Genomic DNA, 23,551 nt, shown 5'->3' on the forward strand with positions numbered 1-23,551 from the left:
GCTCTCCCCTTTTCCTTACTGTTTTCCTGGCTGGGACTTCACTAAGTCACATGCACACACCTGTGACCCCAGGGCGTTGCCGAGGCAGGGCTGCAAGTTTGAGGCCAGCCCGGGCAACTAGTGAGACTCCATCTCAAGATAAAAGGGCTGGGGATGCAGCTGAGTGGTAGACGGAGCACCCCTGGGTCCAAACTCCAGTACAAAAACAAACAAGCAAATAGTCACACAACCTTCTCTTTTGAGATCAGTGGTGCTTCAAGGCACAAGGAGGGAACATCTGGCTACAGACCAAACGACTTCAGTGCCAGCTGCACAGATAAGGGGGCCCAGGCTGAGCGCCTCTGGCACAAGGGGGCACACACAGGTGCTGGCCTCTATGGCCCCGTGCTGGCTCAGTGCTTGCCTGTCCCTCCCACACAAGGACAGGAGCTGCACCACTTGCAGGGTCCACAGGGCAGAGCCAGGACCTTGTCCCTGGAGGGCAGACTGGGACATTCGAGAGAGAAGGCATGGGTGTGATGAGGGAATCAAGAGAAAGGGGTGTGGGAGGTCCCACCTCTGAGCAGACCTGTAGCCAAGTGGTGTGGGTGATGCACAGGGCTCCAGCAGCCAGGCTGGCAATGCCTCGGCTCCGTGCTAGAGGCTGGTGACCAGACAGGATGTGGCCGTGTCCATGGGGAAGCTCTAGCTTTTGTGGCCTTGCTGGCCCAGCCTGCACAGGTGGGGGAGGTGCTGCCAGATGCTTGCCATGTGGGTCCTGTCTGCGCCCGAACTCTGGAGGTGACAGGTACAGAGGCTAACCACAGCCCGCTGGTCCCCAGCTGGAAAATGGCAACGCAGGAAGCAGAGCCTCGCTCCTGCCAAAAACGGCCCCTGTACCTCGTGGCTGGCTGTAGATGCAGCACAGAGGGTGGATTTCCTCCCCACCATCGTGTCCCTGGCAGGTATCAGGGTCTGAGGCCCTGAAAGTCTCCCAATGCTGCGACCCGCTGGCTTGTGACACACTTGGGAAGAAAAGGACACAGTGGTGGAGACTTACCTTTCTTCCTCCACTCTGCTCACACTCCCACGCGCCAGGCCTGAGAACAGCACCTGATCCAGCAATGCTGGAGCTGCAGATGACGAACCTGATGAGGGACCAGGAGTAGAGGAGGCTTGTTGGGGGACATCTACCTGGCTGTCCTTTCCCTCAGCTCTTCTGTCCTGTCAAAGTCTTGGTTGACCCAGGGCAACCTTCTGAGACCTGCCCTGGTGGTTCCATTTTGCAGGCACGTCAATGTCCCATGCAAGTAGAGCCAAGACCTCCTGCCCACCCGCAGGGACATGGCAGGCAGAGCTGTGACCTCCACCTGAGATCCGAGTACCTTCCTGGCAGAGTTCAGGGCTGAGGCCAGGGCCAGGGAGGGAACTGGGCATGGATTCCATTGCTTTCGGGCCTGCCAGCTCCTAGGAGCACTGGACAATGTGACCTCAACACAAAGGAACTGGGTACTTCTCACCACAGGGAAGGGCACAGAGGGAACAAGACCCACAGGAGGGCAGAGGCCCGCAGCCCCACCTGACAGGCCCTGCCGCTGCTGCAGGGGCCTCTGGGAGGAGGAGAGCAGGACAGGAGGGAGCTTCCAGGGCAGGGCCGTCTCCAGGCTGACATCCCTCCCTGCCTGATGGCCTGCACTGGGATCCAGGGCTGAGGTCGCGGAGGGAAACAGGCACACATGCTGCCTGTCGACTGTCACCTTGATGCCCAGGGCTTGAGTTTTCCCATCTGCAGAATGGGCTGGTGCCACCCACCTCATAGGCTCCTGGAGGGACATGGAGGGTGTGCAAACATGGCGTGTTCATGAGGCAGTGCCCACCCACCCGCTGTAGCCAAGTGGTCAGGTGGGCTCATCGCACAGGAGTGCTTCTGGGAGAAGGGAACATGCTGTGCAGCTCAGCACAAAGGGCTTCTCTGCAACCCCGGGCAGAAGTGCTGAGATGCCTGCCTTGGCCTCCTCGGCTGGGTGGGTGCAGGGGAGTGGGCACCCTCCTCCGCTCGGGGAGTTCCTACGCAAACGGCTGCGGACAGTGCGTTTGGGCCTATCAAGCCCTGTCAACAGGCGCGTGGGCTTTCTGCACATTAGGATTTGGGGACTTATTGAGCCATGAGCTTGAGACTGGCTGCAGCCTCTGCTTCTCTGGCTTCATATTTGCCCTGGCTCAGATGTTTCACCCTAAGGTGACAGCCTGGCAGGTGCCAGGGACCAAGATATGAACCCAACACTGACAAAGAAGAGCTCAAACCTGCACAAGTGTGGGTGCCACGAGGACGATGAACAAAGAAAGTGACTGTGACAAGCGAGGAAGAGCACAGATGAGGGGGTGGTGGGCTTCCTGAAGGCGGCGTCCAGGAGGAAGGGGGCGAGGAACTTCATCAGAGGGAACAGAGTGGGCCAAGCTGCAGGACCCCACCTGGAGTCAAGGAAGCAAAATGGAGACCAGGTGGCAGCCAGTGGGGCAGCAGGGGTCTGAGTCCTGCAGATGTGGCAGGTGGCCATGACTGGAGACCCTGGGCTGCCTCTGGGTTCTGAGGATACTCAGGTGCATTTGCTCCACTTCCGCTGGTTGGAGGCCCTGCTTTTCAGGCCCCAGGCATGTGACGCCTGGAAGCCACAACCTCAGGAGGTCCTAGGCTGCTGCCTGGCTGGAGGCCTGGCTTCCCCTGCCAGGTGAGGAAACCCACCCCAGCTCCAGGTTCTTTCTGCAGAGGAACAGGGAGGGCCTTGCAGCAAACACCCCTGGGCAACCCAGGGACCTCGGCTGCCCCCCAGGAGGGGCCTGCACCATGGGGCAATGGCACCTGGAGCCCACACAGGAGGGCTAAGAGCCTTGGGCCCCAGGACAAGGCAGGAGGACTATGCAAAGACCTCAGCATCACGGTCAATCACAGGAGGGACTGTCCTGGCCCCACGCTAGAGCCTGCTCTCCCAGGCGGGAGGGTATGTGTTCCCCAGCCAGATGACCCATCATTAAGCCAGCAGGTAGAGTGGGAAGGAGGCTGGCACCTTCCTTTTGTCACCTGGCACAGGAGCGCAGGCACCTGTGATGGTAGGGAGGCCTGCAGGTGGCCAGCGTTCCAGCACAGGGACAGGAGGGTGGTTGCCCAGCTCAGGCCAGTGCTCATGGGGACCCAGCTCCTCCTGCTTCCCAAGAAGCCCTGGAACCCAGAGGCCCAGTCCCCAGGCCACACCTACCATGGAAGTACTCAGCCATCTTCTGCTGTAGGGCCTGCAGGGTCACCTTGGAATTCGCCCACTCCAGGAGCAGACTTCAGCCGAACGAGTGGGTGCTGTGGCACAGGGCATTGAAGGCTCTCTGCACGGGGACGAGAGAGAGCTGTGCATAAGCTGAAGGCACCCTGGCACCTGCCATCCTCCCTGCCTGCAGCACTGGGCGCTGGGCTCCAGTAGGGCTGGGGCTGCTGGGCTGAACCTGCTATGAGTGGTTCCATTTCCACAGAGGCTGCACGTGCCCTGCAGTCAACACAACCACTGCCGGGGTGGCGCCTGGCCAGACCTCCATTCCCATGTTCCATCCTCTCTGCGCAGGGCAACCTCATTAGCAGGCTCCCCACCACCACCTGTCAGCATCAGCAGCTCCTGAGGAAGCCCCAGCTCCTCTGGCCAATGTGTGACACTGTGCAGCCCATGTCACTTGGTGCCAGTCTCCTTTGCTGGCCCTGGTGGCTCTGTCCCTCACACTGGTCTTGAACTTGTCCCCTTTGGTTTCTTCTGACTCCTGTGGGTCCCCTCCCTTCCACTGCCATGTCCCTCCCTGGCTCTGCAGAACACACCTACAACAGGTGCAGAAGACTGAACTGCGTTTCCCAAAGGAGAAACCCCGGAGCCACCCCAGTGCTCAGGGGACCACCTAGGAAGAGGCAGCTGCAGAGAAATCAGCCCAGGTAAGGGATACTGGAGGAGGAGGGGGAGGAGGAGGAGGAGGAGGAGGAGGAGGAGAGGAAGAGGAGGAAGAGGAAAAGGAGACAATGATGACAATGATGACCTGAGCCTGGGCCTCCAGGGGCACTCTGAGGTACAGAAGGTTCCAGGCCAGGCAGGGGAGTGAAGGCCCTCTGCTGCCCTGGGCTGAGGTCTGCCAGCTGCTTCCTCCCATACTGACTCCACTGAGATCACGGTCACATCCCCGCTTTCCTAGACCAGCTTGAGGGTGGCCAGAGCCTCTGCCCAATAGCCTCAGGCATCTCTGGTGAGCTGTGTCCTGGACCATGGGCCTCTCCAAACCCTGCTTCTGCTGCCTCCCTTCCCTGGGTGGGAGCTCTTCATGCTGAGGACCCTGGATCTCCTGGTGGCTACGGACTGCAGGGACCTGGGCCCACTCAGAGGAGGAACTGCCTTCTCCCCTTGCTACCAAGGGAAGCTGAGTGGGTGAGGCCTGTGGCAGGCCAGTTTCCCGCTCCTTTCCTTTTTGGATGCTCCATGCTACCTCCCCGGCACAGGCCCTTGATGCCAGCCTTGTGCACACACTTGCTGGTGGCCAGGAGGCCTTCCCTTCTCACACAGGCCATGGCCAGGTGCTCTCCCAGTGCCCAGCACACCTGGCCTCCCTCCCTGCAGCTGTCCCTGCCCAGCAGCACCTGTCCAGTCTCCCCGGCCTGACCTCATCAATCCCTGCAGGGAAGGCACTGTGCTCAGTCCACACCCAGAGCAGACCATGGTGTCTCCTTCACTGAGCGTCTCCAGCCTGGGTGGGCGGTGAGGGTGGCCCTGGCTGGAGGGGGTGACCTGGCTGAGTGTCCTGAGGGTCCCTTCCAGCCCTGCTCCCTCATACATGGAGACAGGCAAGGGCAGGCGGAGCAGGTCTGGACTGGAGAGCGAAGCCCCTGGACCCAACTGGACACGTGCAGTCTTGGTCTGGCACTGTGCCCAATGTGCAGGACTCTGGGACGTCACAGGGTGGGGACAGTGACCCTATGCTGCCAGGACCCAGAGGTCAAAACCCCAGCTGGCTCACTGGGGAAGACTAAGGTCCAGAGTGGAATGCTGAGGGTGCAGTCAATAGGTGAAGAAGAGGCCACAGAGGAGCCACCCTGCCCCTGGGAGCCACTTCCTGCTGTTTTCTGATGGCCGATGCTGGTCATTCCTGGCCAGCCCCATGTACAAGGTGACTCCTGGGCCTGTGGCCAGGGCTCCCTTGCACTCTGGTTTCCACAGAGGCCAAGTGGATGGGAGGCCCAGTGGTGGAGGTGGCCACTCCTTCCCTGCTCCACCTGTAGGACAAGAGCTCTGGCCCTTGCCTTTTCCTCCAAGTGTCCCTTTAACCTAAGCAATGTGACAGGTCCCCACTGTTGCTGGTCCCTGGTGAGTCCCTGAGCCCTGCTTAGTCCTGCACACATCTCTGATGTGCAGGTGTGTTCTGACCTTGACCCTGGGACCCCAACTCCATGGCACCTGAGCTCCTTTCAGGCAGTGTGCCTCGAGTCTGAGCTCTGCTCAGAAGCTGCATGGCCCCCGGGGGCACTGAGCAGCTCCCACCTGGCCCCAGGGGCTCCCCACTGCCCAGGTTACTGGCAGCTGCCCAGGAATCCTGGCTTTCACTCTCCTCTGATGCAGCCACAGACCACAGGTCTGGGGAGCCAGGGTCTCCCTGGCACCTTGTCCAAATTCCTGGGAGCTCTGCTCAGGTGGCATGGGGATGATGGTGCAGGTAGACTGGCCAGGCCTAGCGGCCATCTTGAGGAACAGAAGGCACCAGAAGGCAGCCAGCACCACGCTGGGCCTGCCCTTTCCACAGCCTCCCTGGAGACAAACCTCCTCCCAGCAACAAAAGCTCATTGCACGATCTTGGCAGGACTTATGTCTCCACAGGGCAGCAAAGGACTGCCTGGCTCCTGGGCAGAGCCAGGACAGACTCCTGTCTGCTGCTGCCCAGGGTGTCCTCTGGTCCCTCCTACTCCCTGGAGAATGGTCCTGGCAGGCAGAGGGCTGCATCTCCTACAGAACATGGGCCACACCGACCTGCCCTGACCAGCTGCCCCCACACCTAGAGTGAGCTGTCACTGAGTTGGCTAAGGATGAACAGCAGGCCCAGGGACAGGGCACTGAGCACAGCAAATGGGGGAACCACGCTGGCAGGGCTGCTGGCCAGTGCTGTCACCTCTGAAGTGGGCACGATTGTCCCCCACTCCAAGTCCCATGAGGCTTCTCTTGACAGCCCTGTCCACAGCTTCTGGCCTGCACTGTGCTGGCACAGTGGGGTCTGTGCATGACAGATTGTGACTCTGGGGCCTACTGAGAAAGGGACCCAGGTGGCAGAGTGCGCTTCCGAGGCAAGTACCCGCATTTGCTCCCAGCCTGTGGTGTGTTGAGCATGGAGACTGACGCTTCTCCCTCCCTCCAGTGCACAGCAGTCCTGCAGCTGAGGTCAGAGGCAGGGCCGGGCCAGGGGCCAGTGGTACTTTGGTTGGCAGGAGGAACAGAGCTGGCTCGGCTGCTCTCTGGCTCCCTGACCTGACAGGGAACTTCTGTCTTCACTTCCTCAGCTTCAAAATGGGGACACCCTGGCCTCACTGGTCACCAGAAGACCAAGTAAGACAAGGGCTGCTCCTCCAGCCCCACGCCCAGCATGTGGCGAGATCCGGCTCCTGGAACCCATGGCTGCCACTGTAAGTGAGTCACCAGAGTCCAAGCTCAGCTGGGATCTGCCCCTTCCCTCGGCAGCTCTCACCAATGGCCTGGTGAATCTGGAAGGAGGACACTGCCCCCAAGGGCTCGCTCTGGGGGTGCACACATCTGGGGGTGGCTTGTCCTGGTTCTCGACTCTCAGTCCACACATGTTGGCTGAGCCTGAGTCCCTGTCTCGAAGGGTTAGTTTAGGGTCCAGACGCATCTTCTCTTCCCTTAGTCTGTGCTGATGGATGCTTGGTAGACTCGCACATGGAAGAAGAAGGACAGAGTGCACATGCGTGCCTCACATGCTGTGGCAGAGTGGGCCAGGACCCGGTTCCTGATCTACTCCCAACTAACTTGCTGGAAGGCATGGAGCAAGGGATGCCTGGGCCCCAGGCTGCACCCGCTCTGTGGTGCCATGGGCAGTGCTTCCTGGCATCGTTCCTCCTCATTCTCATGCTGGCCCCAGGGCAGAAGTGTCCCCTCGTGGGGTGTCGCCTGGGTCCAGGAGTCACGGTCCCTCCTCCACATTCGTCCAGCAGGGAAGAGGTGGCTCTGGGTTGCAGCCACACCAACCCCATGTGGCTCTGCTGGAGGAGCGGAGTGTGGATGGTGCACCCACTGCCGTGCCCCTACTGGGGTGGTGCTCCTTGCACAAGATGTGCCCAGCACAAGCCCAGGAGCCTGGGGAGGCCCTGCATTCATCTCTGTGTGGGTCCTTGGCATGTGATACCCTGTCCCTTCGCTCCTCAGCCTCTGTCTCCTTTGATCCTCAACCTTGGTCCTCTTCTATCCTCAGCCTCCATCCTCTTCTCTCTTCAGGCCCCCACAGACCCAGCCCGGCCGTCTGCCCTTGCATGTGATCAAGCAGGCACATGCTGAGCACCAAGACAGGCAGACGGGATGGCTCCCTATGCACCATGTGGCTCTGTGCCTGGCACCCCATAAGAAGGGAGCCTGTGCATCTGAGCGGCTCTGCCTGGCCCAACCCTGCCCACTGCAGGCCTGTCAGTGAACCCTGCGGTGACCAGAGGCCTGGAGAAGCCCTGTGGTGTCCCCTGGATGGGGGCAGCTCAGGGCTTACATCTCCGTGGCTCCCTGTGCCCACCCCAGCTCGGTGGGACGGCAAGGAACATGCAGGAAGCCGCAAGCTGCAGCGACTGGAGCCATGCGGTCCTCTGCAGCAGAGGCGCTCTGCTGCTGCCAGCCGCCATCCCGGCTCCCCAGAGTGTTTATTTAAGCGAACACATTGCTCTGCTAGTTGGAGAACATTCCATGTGAAAATAGACCTTTTAAAACATCAGCAGCAGTGGCAAATAAAAACAGCTGCAGTCACAGAAGTACAAATGTGTGTCCAGGGAAGGAGAATCAAAGGCACCTTTCATGGGAAAAAAACGTATTCTGGTTCCTGGGCACAGCCCGCCTGTGCCTCACGGCCCTGCCCTCCCTGCACCCTCCTTTCCTCCTCCAGGACCCGCCTGGTCTGGGCAAGCGGAGGTAGGGCAGCTTCCCAGGGGCAACCACTCAGCCAGTGGGGACAGGTGTACCTGGCTGGGCTCCTGGGCCGGCCTCAGGTTTGGCAAGGGGAGGCAGGGAGGCCAGGCCTCTGCAGGAGGAGGAAGATCACTGCTCCTCAGGGGCTGGAGAGGCTGTTCCCAGAGACGCTCCAAGGGACAGCCTCGGCCTTCCTCCCAGAAGCCCCTGAGGCATCAGGGCCAGATGGGAAACGAGGGTGTGCTGGGAGGAGGGGCAGCAAGAGAGGGTACTGGGTTAGGGGACCCAGCGGACAGGACAGAGGAACCAGGCTGTCCCCAGCTGAGGAGCACTGGCTGTGCGACCCTGACCAGGACGGGGCCTCTGAACCTCCTTCCTCCAGCTGTCAAGGGCCTCCTGCCTGCTGCCCCTAGTCCTGCCAGGGTCAGAGCGTGACGCCTGCAGTGCATGGGGCTGTCCTGCTGAGTGGGATTCTGGAAGTCTGACAGGTCCACCGATCAGAGGTACTGTCCTCAGAGAACACAGGGGGCATTAGTGGCTGACAAATGGCTGTGGACAGATGTGCCCACCACAAGCCCAGGAGCCTGGGGAGGCCCTGCATTCAGCTCTGTGTGGGTCCTTGGTACATGATACCCTGTCCCCTTCACTCCTCAGCCTCTGTCTCCTTTGATCCTTAATCTTGGTCCTCTTCTATCCTCAGCCTCCATCCTCTTCTCTCCTCAGCCTCTGTCCTGTTTTCAGCCTCCATCCTCTTCACTCCTCAGCCTCCATCTCCTGCTTCCCTGCAAGACATGGGGAAGGTTCTTTGAAAACGCTGCTGTCACACCTAGAGGGCTAGGTAATACCAGCGCTGTCAGAGGGACTGACGTTTACTGTCGGGACATCAGGAGCTCATAAAATGTCCTGGGTTGGGAGAAGACACCAGCTCGTTCACCCGGCTTCCTGTGAGCAGGTCTCTGGTCACCACGACTGTGATGAGAGCTGAAGGCTGGACCCGCCCTCAGTGTGCAGGGCATCTCAGCGGCAAGCTGGGCTGTGCTGCCTGTGGGTTCACAGGCTCCACCGTAGCCGGCTGAGTCCAGGCAGGAATCGGGGAGAGGGAGCGCCTCTGCAGATGCCCCAGGGGTCCTGGGTGCGGCAGGCTGGTGGGGATGATGTGTGTGTGTGGGGACCGTGTCCTCTGTTGAGGTGGCGCTCACGGTGCCTCTGCTGTCCTAAACTGCCTGGTTACTCTGAGCTCAGCCCCTGCAGCCTCCACAGGACCCCAGATGCCAGGTGAGACCTGGGTCTCTGGGGAGGGGACAGAGGACTCAGGGTCCCTTGTTCAGAGGCAACGGAGGCAGCACATGCTTGGGGCCACCTTGGTGACTGGTGTGGTGGGGACATCTCAGGATTCACCTGGGGCAGGTGCTTGGGGTGCACTGACTGACAGAGCCTGGCCATCCCAAGTGCTCAATGGCCACAACTCCTGCCGCCTCCCCCTTTTCCCTGCTCTTGGTCCCCTCCCCTGCCTGAGGATCGCTTGGAACAGGCCTCTTGGCACAACAAGCGGCAGGTGCTGCTCCTCATGGCAGCGCTAAGCAGAGGGCACCAAGGCCTTGCAAGACCCAGGAGGGTCCTGGGTCAGGGCCCACCAGGCCTGTGGGGTTGCTGACCCTGGCTGTTCTCACTGCAACGTGGCGCGGGGCTCACAGTATCCAGGTTGGACACACATACCTGGTCTGACCCTCCAGACCCAAGTGCTGTGTCCCGGGGTGGCCCCACTCTGGGGTGGCAGGAGGGCACCTTGCTGCTGGCCCCTCCCTGCCATGTTCCCCTCATGGCCAACAGGAGGCCGCCCAGGGCCGGCCGTTCCTGGGACACCGCTGCACCCCGTCCTCAGGTGACCCTGCCAGGAAACTGACCACCGCCCACAGGGGAGCTGAGGTCCCATGGCAGGGGACGCAGCGCAGGGATGCCACCTCCCGCAGACTGGTTTTGTGGTCTGTGTGCTAACAGCTAGTGCTGACCGTGGTCTCCGCAAGAGGCACTTCCCAGGACAGGGGCCTGCACTGCCCCCAGCACCCCTGCAGGGAGCCGCCCCTCCCTGTCCAGCATCTGGGGACTGGGGGCGGGCACCAAACCCTTGGCCTTCTCTGCCCAGAACCCTGGAGGTGTGCACACCTGTGGACCAAGGATGGCGACCTGGGGGCCAGGCACTGTGGCAGTAAGGAGGGCAAAGTCAAGTCACGTGTAGCACTCACCACGTGCCGAGGCGGGCCAGCGTGCCACCTACTGTGCCCAGGCAGGGTGGGTGCTGCCAACCAGGAGCCCACCTCTGCTGCCTCCCTTGTTGCCATGGGCCTGCTGCCCACAGGGGGCTGTCCCTTGGGCCCTGATGGGAGGCATGGAAAGGCTGCCAACCCAGGAGAGAGGAGCAGATGTCCAAACATGGCCACGCATCCATGGCAGAGGCACCTGGCACAAGGGCAGGCAGGCCCCCAGGGGTGTCCCAGAGCCCGTGGGGGTTGTTCTGTGACCCAGGGCTGTACCCTGGGCTCCAAGCAGCTGACCCTCACTGGACCCCTCGGGACACCAGGGGCAGTGTCAAGAAGCACCTGCCCTCTGAAGGACTCCTCGCTGGTGCAGTGCGGGGCCACCTACTGCCAGGAAGGGGAAATGCCACCTGCAGTCAGAGCTCCCGTGGGGAAGCCCACAGGGAAGCCCGGGAGTCCCCTGCCTGCTGGAGCTTGGGCCTGAGAGTGCAGTGACCGAGGACAGAGAGGGATGCCTGCTGGTGGCAGGTGAGGACCTGGTACCCACAGCAAAGCCAACTTGCTGTGCCCCAGCTCCAAGCAGAGTCCTCACCTCAAAAAGCTTTGGTGCTGGATTTGGCTCAGTGGTTCGAGGCCCTGAGCTCTGTCCCCAGCACCCCAAAATCCAAGCAACCCAGCAAGCACGTTCCAGCTGGAGTAGCCCAGCAGAAGGGTGGCACACACACAAGCACGGAGGGTCACCTGGGCTGCCTCACATGTATAACCAGCACAAGCCAGACCCGCCAGGGCACAAAGGTGATGGGGAAGCCCTGCCCCCGTGGGCTGCTCCCAGACCTTCCCTCTCCTCTCTGAGCTTTACTGCACAGCGTTTCCCACGCTGCCTTCCCAGGTCCCCCTGGACTGCAGAGTTCTCTCTCTGGTGTGCAGAGGCCTGGGAAACCCAGCACTGTCCCATCCTGCAGACACAACACCCAGAGGCGTTCCTCCAAGGCTGCTGTATGAATTAGCAGGCCAGGGAAGAGGAGGAAAGCCCCAGGAGTGGTGCCATGCTGCATTGAGGAGGCCGGGAGCCTCTCCTGCAGAGTCTGGAAGGAGAGGCTGGGCGGGGAGGGGTCACAGCTTACCTTGGCATCCTGCTTCATGGGGAAGTTCACAAAGCCAAAGCCCCTGTGTGTGCCTGCCCTGGCCATCTTCTTTGGCAAGCACACCATCTTCAGCTCCCCAAAGGTGCTGGAAACAAAAGGTAAATGGGGGTCTGAGCACTGAGGCCCACAGAGGAGGCAGGGGTAACAGGAGGTCCTCCACCAGCGCCTCCGGGTTTGGAGACAGGAGCTTCAGGCCCGCATGACACAGTGGGTCAGGCCCACAGGCAGCGCACTCTGGTGGTGCACCCTCTTCTCCCTGTCCCTGGGCAGCAAGTGCACCAGGCAGGGAATGGTCAGCTGGGGGATGCTGATGGGAATTTTCGGTTCCACTCCAAGATGCTACAGGCTCTGGTGCACTTGTCCTCCCCTTCCAGACAGGGAAACCATTTGCTAGGGAGTCCAGACTTCTGCATGTGTGGCCAGGCCAGGGAGGCCCCAGGTTCTGGGCCTGGGGTCCAGTCTGCCTCCATGTTCTGCCTTCATGCTGGGAATCCCATCCTGAGCAGGCAGGACCTGGGAGGTGTCCGTGGGGCTTGGGCTGGATTGACACAAGTTCCGTCCCCTGTACCCCGCATCCTTCCCTGAGCCTCTGCTGTCTGAGTCAATGCCAGCAGAGCTCTGGAGGACACCAAGCTCCTGCACAGGGGCACACAGGCAAACATGGCCGGACACCATCGCCGACTCCCCCATGGGCCTAAGCTCCGAGAGCAGCCAGGCCAAAAGGACCAGGCTTCCTCAGGCCTCCCTGGCCTTGTCATCTTGCTGCCCACCCCAGTCCCTTCCTAAGGTCCATTTATCAAATAAATATGCACAAATTGCTGCTAATAAATATTCAATGGGCCCAGCATCTGAAGAGAGGTGTTACTTGATTTGAAAATCTACACACACGTGCGGCTGCCCGGGAGCCCACCTGCCGCCGACGGACTTGGATGCTTCAGGGCCAAAGACCAACTGGGAAAAAGCACAGTGAAGGCCGTAAGCTCTGTAGAAATGACATAAGCTAAATCTGAGGCATTAATCCATGACCGTGTCAGCATGACCAGGCACCTGCCAGTCCAATTTCTGGAGGCAGGACAGTGTGCAAATGTAGCATTATGAATTCTCAAAATGAATCCGCATGTCTCCCCGGAGCTCTGGGTGGCTCTGAACCTCCTGGGACCTCCTCTGTGCAGATGTCTAGGAACGGCACTGGTGGCTGGGCCAACCTCCTGGGATGGGAGGAGCCAGAGCTAGTCCGTCAGTCTTCCTGCTGTGAGGAGGCTCCTGGTCCATCTGGAGGGGGGTCAAGGTTGGGGACAGAGGCCAGGCAGGTGGGACAAGGTGGTGAGGTTGGAGAGCAGAGGAGGCCAGCCCACAAAACCTGCTTGATGCCACCTAAAGACCAGCACATCCCATGATAGATATGCCACCTCTCACCATTTATCTAAGTCCCTGCACCTCTGCTGGGGACTTGGTGAACAAGTTCCCTGGTAGACACATTTGGACACATGATTCTGTGGCTCCGGCTTCTTCAGAAGGGGGCTGGGGCCCCAGGGTGATATGTGTGATGGCTACAAGGCCCAGCGTCTGCAGGTTGGGAGAGAGGGCCCTGGTCCCCCAACAGCCCTGGTCTCCACTAACCCAGAACAGCCTTTCCTGACCTCCCCAAGGCTTGGCTGGCTGTGGCCCTGGATACTGTGGGGTGGGTGGACATCCATTTCCCTGTTCTCCATGGGGCTGAAGTCAACTCTGCATCATGGAAACTACAGCAATCTTGTCACCCTGCATCTGCAGCAAGCAGCACAGTGCCCCAGCTCTGAGGGGACTCCTGTAGAGTCCAACAAACAGGCAATGGTAGCCCTAGTGGACACTGCCACTGGGGCTTGATGCCTGCCCTCCCAGGCAGGGGATGCCGGGTCCATGCAGACATGTCTGTGAACAGTCTGTGCCCAGGGTACAGCTGGGGACCAGCTCAGGGCAGCAGAGCTGGAGAGAGTGAAGACCCAGCCTGAACACTCTGCCTACCCTTCAGCACAGCCACTTGCAGGAGCGTGGTCTCTTTTTATTGGAGGCTTGGCCAGGTTGACATGAGGCAGGAGGCCCTGTAAGTGGGGTCAGGAAAGCCTTGTGTGGCCCTCATGGATGCAGAGCTGACTTCAGCCCTGGGGAAGGCAAGGGAATAGCGCCACAGTTCCAGGGACCACAGGAGAGGAGGGAGATGCCTGAGCCTTCCATCCAGTCCTGTGGAAATCTGACCGTGCCCACAGGGCCCACAGCCTTGGCCCTGTGTGGCCTTGACTTCTGCGCAGTTTCCTAGCCCTGATTTCTGAAGAGCCAGCCTATGTGTGTGTAGGAGCCAGAGAGGGAGGAGGGGAAGGTGAGGAGAGGGGAAGGGAGAGGGGACAGGGGGAGAGAGGGGCCTGTTGAGGTTACTTCCTCCTCTGCAGCACCATGGAGCTGGATGCTTCCTGCATGGTAAGCAGCCCAGGTTCTGGAGAAAGGCGAGGAGATAATGAAGAGGTGAAGAGGAGCTGGGAGGAGGGGCTGGCAGAGCTGGGCATCTGTGGCCAGTGGAGGGGATGCTGCAGAGCTCAGCAGGGGCTCTGGGTCCACCAGAGAACTCAGCAGGGATGGGGAGCAGGGGTTTCAGGGAGAGCATAGCCAGCAAAAAGCTGTGACTGGAGGCCCTGGCAGCTGTAGGGGAACAGATCTGGGGAATGGGTTATGGTGGAGCTGGAGGATGGGGCTGGATCCAGAAGGAACTTTCTGGCATCTGCGGACACTTTCAGAAGCACCTGGCTTCAGCACCCAGTGTCCTGAGACTTCAGCATGCCATCACTGCTGCCACCAAGGGGGGCCTGCCAGGGCTGGGTCTCTGAGACACACCACCTTCAGGGTGACAGCAACTGGGCATGAAAGCAACACCAGCTCTTGGCTTACAGTTGAGAAAACCAAGGGTCCGAGAGATGGCTGATGGCCACATCCACAGCCCTGGGACCCAAGGCCAGGAGCGCTCCTGTCCTGTCCTGGGTGACCCCGAAAGTTGGCAAGAGTGTGGGGGATCATGTCAGGCCGATGCTTATGATGGCAGAGAGATATGGAGAGAGAATTAAGAGGAGGGAAAGAAAGGCTGGGGGAGAAACCAACAAAGCTCCATGAGCTCTGGGAGATAAGCGAGAACAAAACACAGCCAGGCCGTCAAGAGGTTGCTCCAATGCCAGGTCAGAAGCCCTCCCAGGGAAGTTCTGCAGGAACCTGCTTCCCAGGGTGAAGGCCAGGGGACAGTCTGGGCAGGTGACCCAGGGGCAGGACCCGGCAGGACAGGGGCCTCCTCCCCAGCCACTCCCCACTGTGTGGATATTGGAAACCACAAAATAGCAAATATCCAAAGCTGTGAATGAGGAGGCCACCAGGCCCTTGAACAGGCCTCCTCACCCCACATTCACACCTCGCTCTTCCAATTTCACCACTCACCTGGATGAGCCAATTACCCTGCCCCACCCCCTCTGCACGCAGGGCATGTGATTGGGGTCCCGTGATTGGTGGAAGTTCCTGTGTTTGTGACAACTGGAGTTTGTTGTCATGTTTCTAATTTCTTGTGGGGCGGGAGGGACCGAGCCATTTCAAGTCTGGTGCACGAAGCCAGGTTGCACCAGGTGCCCGGCTGACTCCTTCTGCAAGCTGCGCCCCTGTCTGCCCTGCAGCCCTGGCCCTGGGCACAAATGAAAAGGCCCAAATCACCCTGTGTCTCTCCCTCCTGGAGGCAGAGGTGGGCTGGGGAAGGAAGCAGAGGAGGGAGAGAGCTCTGCAGAGATGCTGAGCTGTCTTCCCGCTGCTCTGGGCTGTTTAATGCTCAGTGGGCAGGCACCACGCAGGCACCAAGCCAGGCCTCCCACTCCCAGGACAGGAGTCCTGATCTCTCTCTGGACCTGCTGGGAGAACCAGAGGCCAGTTGAATGATGAAGCCCCTGGGGAGGGTCTCTGGGTGCCTCCTCCTCACTGCACTCACGGCCCTACTGAGATAGTCTACTGCCACCAGGGACGCAGAGCAGGACGGGGGTGGCTGTGTCAGGGCCAGCTGCCGGCTTCCTCTGTTCCCTCTAGAGGTGAGAAAAAATGGCCACACCTCTTGGCATTAAAAGCCCTTCAAATAGGCCACCACCACCAACCTCTGGCACATCAGAGGCACGCGGGACAATGGACTGCCCTGGGACCCAGTGGCCTGGGTGCTGTCCACTTGGCATGCATCCCTGCTGCAGACCCTTCAGGGCCTTGGCCATGAGCAGTGTGGAGGTTCACCTGGGGATCAAGCAGACAGAGTGTTCCTCAAATTCCTCTGGCTGCAGCCCCCGCCCCAACACCCAAACAAGAAAACCCATCAGCACCTCTCAGGGCACTGCTGGGGAGACAGGGGAGGGAGGAGGAAGTAAGGTGGCCACTGTGGCAGGCAGGCAGGGCATGTGGAGGTGACAGACCTGTCTCTAACCTGCCAGGTGCCTCACACTGCGCAGCATTTTCAGGGAGCCCGGTTCTGACCAGGGAGGCGAGTTGCTGAAGCCCTGAAGCCCCAGAGTCTGCAGGCGGCTGCACTTGCTGCCATCTTCCTGAGGTCCATTTTCAATCACCTACAAAGTGGGAATCGTCACTTCACTGCGCATGGCCTCTGGTCCCTGGCACCTGTCAGGAGCCACATTAGTGGGCACTTGTTACAAATGCCCTTGACCCCAGGAAGGTGCCCTGGTGCTGAGCAAGTGACACCTCCCAGGTCCTTCTGGTGAGAAGGAGCAACCTGGGCACAGGAGACCCCTCCTGGTGGGTCCTGGGGCCCCAGCAAGGAGCAAGATGGACAGGGGACCCAGGCTCAAGGGACCAGCCTGATGAGGTGATTTCCAGGCTGCAACAGAGGAACAGTTCTCTGTCTCACATGCTTGTCTGACTAGTTTGCAAGACAATGGGAAGAAACTGTCCGCAGAAGGCACACCCTGGCCTGACCCGGGGCTGAGCCAGGCCTGGGAACAGCTCCCACTCTCTTCCTTTCCATGAGGCAGATGGAGACCCCCTTTGGCCAGGGGCGCACATGCTGGTGGGTCCCACCTCTATGGAGCGAGTTGATGAGACCCACAGAGATGCCCTGCCCGCTGCTGCACATTGGGCTAATCCCATTACAAGAAAATAAATGGATAATTCAGGCTGATGAAATTGTCATGAGAGTGTGACCAAGCGGAGCTGGACACTGAGACCTGAGACCCGACTCAGCACCCTTCGGGGTCATTGTCCACTGCCAATGTTTGGGAGGAGGAGGGACAAAAATCAAAAGAAAGGTGGAGAAAAAACCAGCTCAGGAATTCATCTGTGGCACGCCTTGCCGATTGCTTTCCTCTCCACTTGTGCCTGGCATCGCCAGGACAATTCCAGGAACCATGAACATCCTGAGGTCACAGCCGTGGCGATGACTGGCTCTCCCGTGCCCCGCCTTGCTCTGCCCATCTCCTGTCTCTTCTGTTCCTAGAAGGACCATGGAGGCTGAGCCGCTGGCCCCCAGGACTGTTCCACATCACCCCAAATTCAGAAACCTCTGAAGCCAATTAGACTACACCTGGGGTTGTCACTATGAAGTGGGGGTCTCAGGAACGTGGAGTCACGTGTGGGGTAGCAGAGGAAATGGGGTGAGCTCAACCACAACGGCAGGTGCCTGCACCCAGTCTCTGGTTGGCCCTGGCAGCAGGACACCCCATCACCTCACGCATGGCTCAGGAGGCTGGCTCAGGAGCCTGGCTCAGGAGGCTGGATCAGGAGGCTGGATCAGGAGGGCCGCTCCATCTCGAGGGGCTGGTGAGCTCTGCTGGGTTTCCATTCCCACTCTATGCAATATGCACACGGAAAGGGCTCCGTCCATCTCACATCTTTGGGACCCATTTTAATGTTCATAACCTGAACAAGGTCCTCACCTCACTGTGGACACCATGCCGCTCCACATCGCCTTGCACTGTTCTCCTGAATGAGGCGTGGCCGTCCTAACACCAACAAGGGGCATGAATCTTCCAAGGACCTCCATCTTCCTGACGGCAGGTGGAGGAGTCCAGAGGATGGACAGGGGAAGGGAGAGAAGCGCCATCTCAAAGGCCGAGAGTGCTCAGGGAGCACATGGGGTTTTGCAGGTTTTCTTTTCCTGGCACTGGGATTGAACCCAGGGAGCTCCCCCACTGATCCGCACCCCAGCACCTTTGAGTTTTATTTAGAGACAGGGTCTCACTCAGTTGCTTAGGACCTCACTAAATTGCTGAGGCTGGCTTTGAACTTGAAATCCTCCTGCCTCAGCCTCCTGAGTCACTGGGGTCACAGGTGTGCATTGCAGGGACCTCGAGGGACACACGTGGGCAGGCAGAGTTCTGGCAACTGGAGAGCAGAAAATATCTCATGGGAGCACCAAGCAGCAGTCTGGTCACTGACACCACGTTTGCTTACTAATCAGGAGGAAGGCACCCTGGGGAGCCTGGTGAGCCCCACAGGAGCAGGTGCCTGCTGAGGCGCAGCCCTCTCTGCAGCAGCACCAAATGATGCACCCCAGCACCCAGACGAGTCTGCAGGTGTCCTGAGAGCACCCAGTACGGGGACCCTCCAGGGACTGCCATGTGGCTCTGGGAGCCACTAGTGGGTTCAGGAACCCACTAGAACTTGAGCCAGTACCACAGTGGGGGCTGGAACAGAAATCTGGAGAGCAGGCATGGGACAAGGCCAGTCATGCTGCCACCTCCTGTGCTCCAGTTGGCACAGATGTGGTCACCGCCTCCCCTGGGCTGGAGGAGCTCATAAGGAAGGGAAGGGCACCCACACGGGCCTGCAGGGAAGCCCGGAGCTGCCCACCCAGGCGAAGGCCTGCTTACTCCTACTTCACAAGCCTGGGCACCTATTCGTGCTCTAGGAGCAGCAGAGCAGGTAGAGGGGTTGACAGTGACAGGCAGTGGAAAGCACCAAGACGTGGTGACCGGTGCCACCCTGAGACCAGGACACACGCTCCTCCACAAGGGTGAGGCTGCCACTAGTGCTGGCTTTGCAACTGCTCGGCTCTGCCACGTGGCAGGACAGTGGTCAGCACCAGGGTGATGAATGGCCATGGCCCTGTGCCAGGATAACTCGATTTGTAGAAACAAGTAGTTGGCCATGAGCCTTAGACTGCTGACCGCTAAACCAGACTCCCAGTATCGAGGTGACTGGGAAGCCCACAGCCCAGGGTCGCTGTACAGGGACAGATCTCAACATGCCCACCTATACGCCCATGCTGCAGCCTGGGCGCTGTGTCCCTCAGCAGCAGGATGGGCACCGTGTGTTTCAGGGGCATCCCCACTGAAAGGTCGCTGTTTTCCACGGGATGGAGGCCTGACGGCGGAAGGTGTCAAAGTCACTCAGGGGAGAACCTGTCCTTCAGTTGTGGGAGATGAGACAGAGTGTGACCGCAGGGCTGTGTGCACCCAGGGCCAGGGCCACACACCTTGCCCTGGCCAGGAAGCCTGCCCATGAGACCTGCCCATGGAGGCCACGTGCAGCTGTCATCGTGAGGGGAGCCAGGCAACAGGGAGGGTGCCTCCCAGTGCCCATACAGGGGACACGCACCTATGCCATCTGCCTTGTTCTCCTCCCCAGCGTCTCCCTACTCACTTCCACCCTGGATTCTTTCCTGCATATTTACAGTCTGTCTCCTCTGGACTACCAAATGGCCAGCACCCCAAACAGAACCAATAGCGACTGGCACGCGGCAGGTGCACAGTGACGAACATCTGTCAGCAGGGACGGATGGGTTCCCAATGGTCATTTGTCTCTGCCTGGCTTTTGTTCCTGGCCCTCTCAGGCCCAGGTCCTCAATACCAGACACAGGTGTGGGATGTGGGAGGGGCACCTGCCAAGCGCCTGTGCCCTGCCTGGGGCACTGGGTGCACTACCTGGTTCCTTGGGGCCCAGAGCCACCCCGTGGGGACATCACAGGAGATCTCCTCTGAGGTAGGGCTGTGTCCGGTCTGTCAGTTGGTGATGTTCCCTGACTTCCCACTTTGTGCCTCTCTTATTGAGTTACTGCGTCGTGCCCTTGAACTCACTCCTCAGTGGAGCCAGAGCTGCCAGTCACTGGGAAGCTGCCAGGCGAGCATCAGGGGCAGTGGAGATGAAGACAGATGCAGAGGCAGCTTCTGAAGGGCTCAAGCTTCTTGAGGCTTCTTCCAACAGCTGCCATTAGGAGGAGCACTCCAGACCCACTTTGAGGCCCCCACCCCATCACGTGAGCCCCCAACAGCCACCTGGCTCTACCCATGGCTGGGAAAGGCTCACAGACTCTGCATCTTGGTGGAAAGACCCAGGACTGAGGTGGCAACTCAGAGGTGACCACTTTTCCAGTCCCACGGGGTGCAGCCTGGGGTGCATCGCCACAACTGGGAGGCCTTGAGCCCTGAGCCTCCAGAAAGCACTGGCCTACTGTTGACCCAGTGATCAAAGGGCACTGGAGGGAAGGCCCGGAGGCTCTACCAGGTGCTTGGGAGGTAGCCAGTGGGCAATGGTGATTCATGCCTCAGAGCCTGCCAACAACTGTGTGCGCAGGCAGCCCACCTCAGCGGGGACCAGTGTTATTTTCTAAAGTCTGGGAAAGAAAACAACAATACAAAACTAGAACTTGGGATGGCTGGTGCGTTTCAAGGCACCAGGAAATGCTGAGATGGATTTGGAGGATGGGCCATTTGTTGGGGGCCAGACCAACCAACACGGGACTCGATTCAACTGCGCCAGGGGAAGAGGGACCCAGCCTGGATGGTCTCGGCAACTGAGCCAGGTCTCCTCTGCCCGGGCCTGTGGCCATCTGCGTCATGGGGCAGGGAAGTGGACCTGGGACCTCGGGTCTGCAGCAGGGGGTGAGAGTGCCAGCAGGACAATCAGGGTGGGACCGCCACTGTCCCTGGGCCAGCCAGTTCCAGGGCACCACTTGCACAGCTGTATGGGACAAAATAGTGGTGGCTCTGGGGGGCACTGAGCCCTGGCCATGTGCTGTCCATGCCCATCAGTGCTGGGTGGCAACTCCCATTCCACACGATGAGAGTGAAGGAAGAGCTGATTCTTTCAGACCAGAGTCAGCAAACTGTGGCCACGTCTGACCCACTGAACACTCTGGGTACATGAACTTTACCGGAGCCTCATCTGTCTGTGGCTGCTTTGAGCTGCGGTGGCAGAGCTGCTGACCACCAAGTCCAGCGCTTGCTCTCGGCTCCTGCAGGAACTGTCCACTGGCTCTACCTCACCTCCACCCTGACTGCGCCTGGCACCCACCCTGCCTGCCCACACACTGCGTCCTGGCCTGCCCCCCGTAAACCAGCGTCTCTTCTTCCTCGCCCCTGGTGGTGTGCTCTCCTTCATCAGGGGCTCATGGGGCACAAAGCAGAGGCAGTGCTTAAGGAGGCCTCTCGGCCTCGCCCTCCCAGGACACTGTTTACCCGAGGGTCTTAATGAGCACGTGGCCGGGGTTGAGCCTGGCACTGCCCACAGCACTCCCCAGCTGGCTTTTCTCCACAGTGAAGTGGAGAGGGGCAGAGCCCTGGCCTTGCCCTTTGAGTGCTCAGAATGAGGGGCCTTCTCCTGGCCACGCTGTCACACATCCGCCCTGGGGGAGGCCCTCCAGGAAACTGCTCTCCAGAGTGACCAAGTGAAAAGAAATCAAAAGCCAGGCACCAGAAAGTCACCAAGGGATGAGTGGGGGTAGGGACAATTCAGGAGGGGCCTCGCCCACTGTGAGAGGATGCGCTCGTACCCATGTGCGGCACAGAGAGCCAGCACCACATGCTGCCCTCTGGCCACCTTGGGCCCTGGCCTGGGCACAGAGTTGTGAGAGGTCAGCTCCCGTCCCAACAGTGCTCTGCCCTCCTGACGGAGCTCGCTCAGTCCAGAGCATGACAGGGTGGGGCATGCCTTGGGCCACTTCTGGGATGAGAGCCAGGGCACAGGCTGGGGACCCTCTGGGTGGCATCCGGGCATTCCTCAGACGTCACCCACAATGGTCCCACTGAGTGGGACCTCACCCTGCCCTGCTCTCCGTGCACCCTGGGTCACCTACCAGGAAGCAGCCTGGGTCCAAATGTCCCCTCAGGCTCTGGTCCTGGAGAGCCTAGTCAGAGGGCCCTCAGCGCTTGCTCCATGCCCCCCTGCTTTGGCACTAGGTCACCACTTCTTTGAAAACCCACCTATCTTACAGCATTTTTAAAGAGGAAAAGGCCCATGGAATCCCCAAACACTGCCCCTTCCACCAGGGTCGGAGGGCTAGTTTGTTTCTTTCTTCTACAGGAGCATGGCGAGAGGTCAGGGTCCTGCCTGATCCGAGAACCACAGGCCCTGGAACCACTGCCTGCCCTTCTTCCTTAGGATGCCAGGGGCCCAGGCCACACCCAGCATGCCAGCCAGGAGCCCTGCCTGGCCTAAGTTTTCTGGCGTGGATCCCGAGCACCAACCCCCCCCCGCCACATGACGGCATTTGCCGGGCACCCTGCTCCCCAGGCAGGGCGACATGGTACCAACCACAGGGAAGGTTCGAGGCTGAGCAGAGAGGTTGGGTACTTCCTCCCAGTGACCTCCTGCTCTGCGGTTTCCTGCTGCCCCTCTGTGATGACAGCAGCTCTGGCACACACCCCACTGCCCCCAGCCCTTCCCTCAGGTCCCAAGGATAGTGACAAAGGCTACCAGATAAAGTAAAAGAGGCCTGACTGAGAATGGCCGTCTGATGGAGGACAAGAGTTCCACAGGGAGGGCCGATGCTGCATGGGACCCTGTGTCTGCTTGGCCTCTGGGTGCCTGGGTATGTCTTTGAGGCTCGCCCTGCCCATATGGATTCCACCCACCAGGGCATCTGGCACCCAAGCCGAGGCCCCATGGTTGGAAGGCTCCTCTGCACCCTCACTGGGAGCACCCTGCCACCTGAGGCCATCCTCACAAGGCCCCGTGCCCAGGAGAGTAGGAGGGCACAGCGGCTACAGCCACACTCACCCAGGGATGGCCACCGACTTGGTCCCCTGCCTGACCTCTGCAGGTGTCAGGTCAAAGGTGCGTCCCGGGCCGCCCTCCCCACCCGCCATGGCCCAGCAATCCCATATTGAGTCTGTGCCCTGTGACTATGTTCCTGTCCTCACTTGTATGCCAGCGCTGTGACAGGAGGGCCACCAACACATCTGCCGGGACCCTGCCATGGGCTCAGGAGTCCAAGAAATGAACGAAAGAGGGTGAAATCCAGGACTGCAGGAAGACGGGCCACTCTGCCTCGCAAAGCCTCTGCCATCCTCAAGTGTCACTGGGTCTGTGTGTGCCAGCAGGCTGCAGACCTGTCCATGTGCATACCCCTATCACACGCCGATCACCAGCCCCAATCTGCCTCGTCACATAAGGCTGGTGCCCAGGAGCCATGATGGCCTGTGGTGGCGGAAGGGCTCCTGAGGGTGCCTTTCCAGATCCTTGGCCCCGATAATGACTTCTCTTAAGCAAGGTCCCCCAGGGCTGCAGCGGCAGGGCGAGTGACTGAAATCCAGGCAGGGACAGTTGCCATGATACGGCCGTCATGGTGCTTCAGTCCCAGAGCTCTGCTGCCTTGGAATAACTGAACACTGTCATGGGAAGGGAGGAAGAGCATCATGTGGCCTGACGTCCCCACCTCCAGAAAAAAATGATTATGTTCCCGTGGCCAGAGGAGTCCCCAGTCAGGGATGGGGAAGAGCGAGCCCCAGGTGGGAAAGACTGCCTCGCCGACTCTGGGAGGGAAACAGGTGGATCAGAAAAGCTGCAGGAACATCCACTGGGAACCCGGCCTTCCTCTAGCCACCAGATCCTTTTCTTGAAGGGACAGCCTGCGAGAGCCTGTGGCTGGCACCCCCCCACCCCAGTCCTGCGTGGAGGAAGACAGACGGGAGGGAAAATGCTGTGCCCACCGCTCAAACGGTTCAGGGTGGTGTGGGTGGGGAAGGGAGCCCTGGCCACGACCCCGGAGCCCTGGGTG

At 60.0% G+C, this 23,551-nt stretch overlaps 1 pseudogene; it reads left to right on the forward strand.

The window, feature by feature from the left end:
- The window catches only part of LOC124974847 (probable RNA-binding protein 19), a 470,746-nt pseudogene that overhangs the window by 190,786 nt on the left and 256,409 nt on the right, over nt 1-23,551 (forward strand).

The sequence above is a fragment of the Sciurus carolinensis genome, unplaced genomic scaffold (genome assembly GCF_902686445.1).
Source record: "Sciurus carolinensis unplaced genomic scaffold, mSciCar1.2, whole genome shotgun sequence".
Taxonomy (NCBI): domain Eukaryota; kingdom Metazoa; phylum Chordata; class Mammalia; order Rodentia; family Sciuridae; genus Sciurus; species Sciurus carolinensis.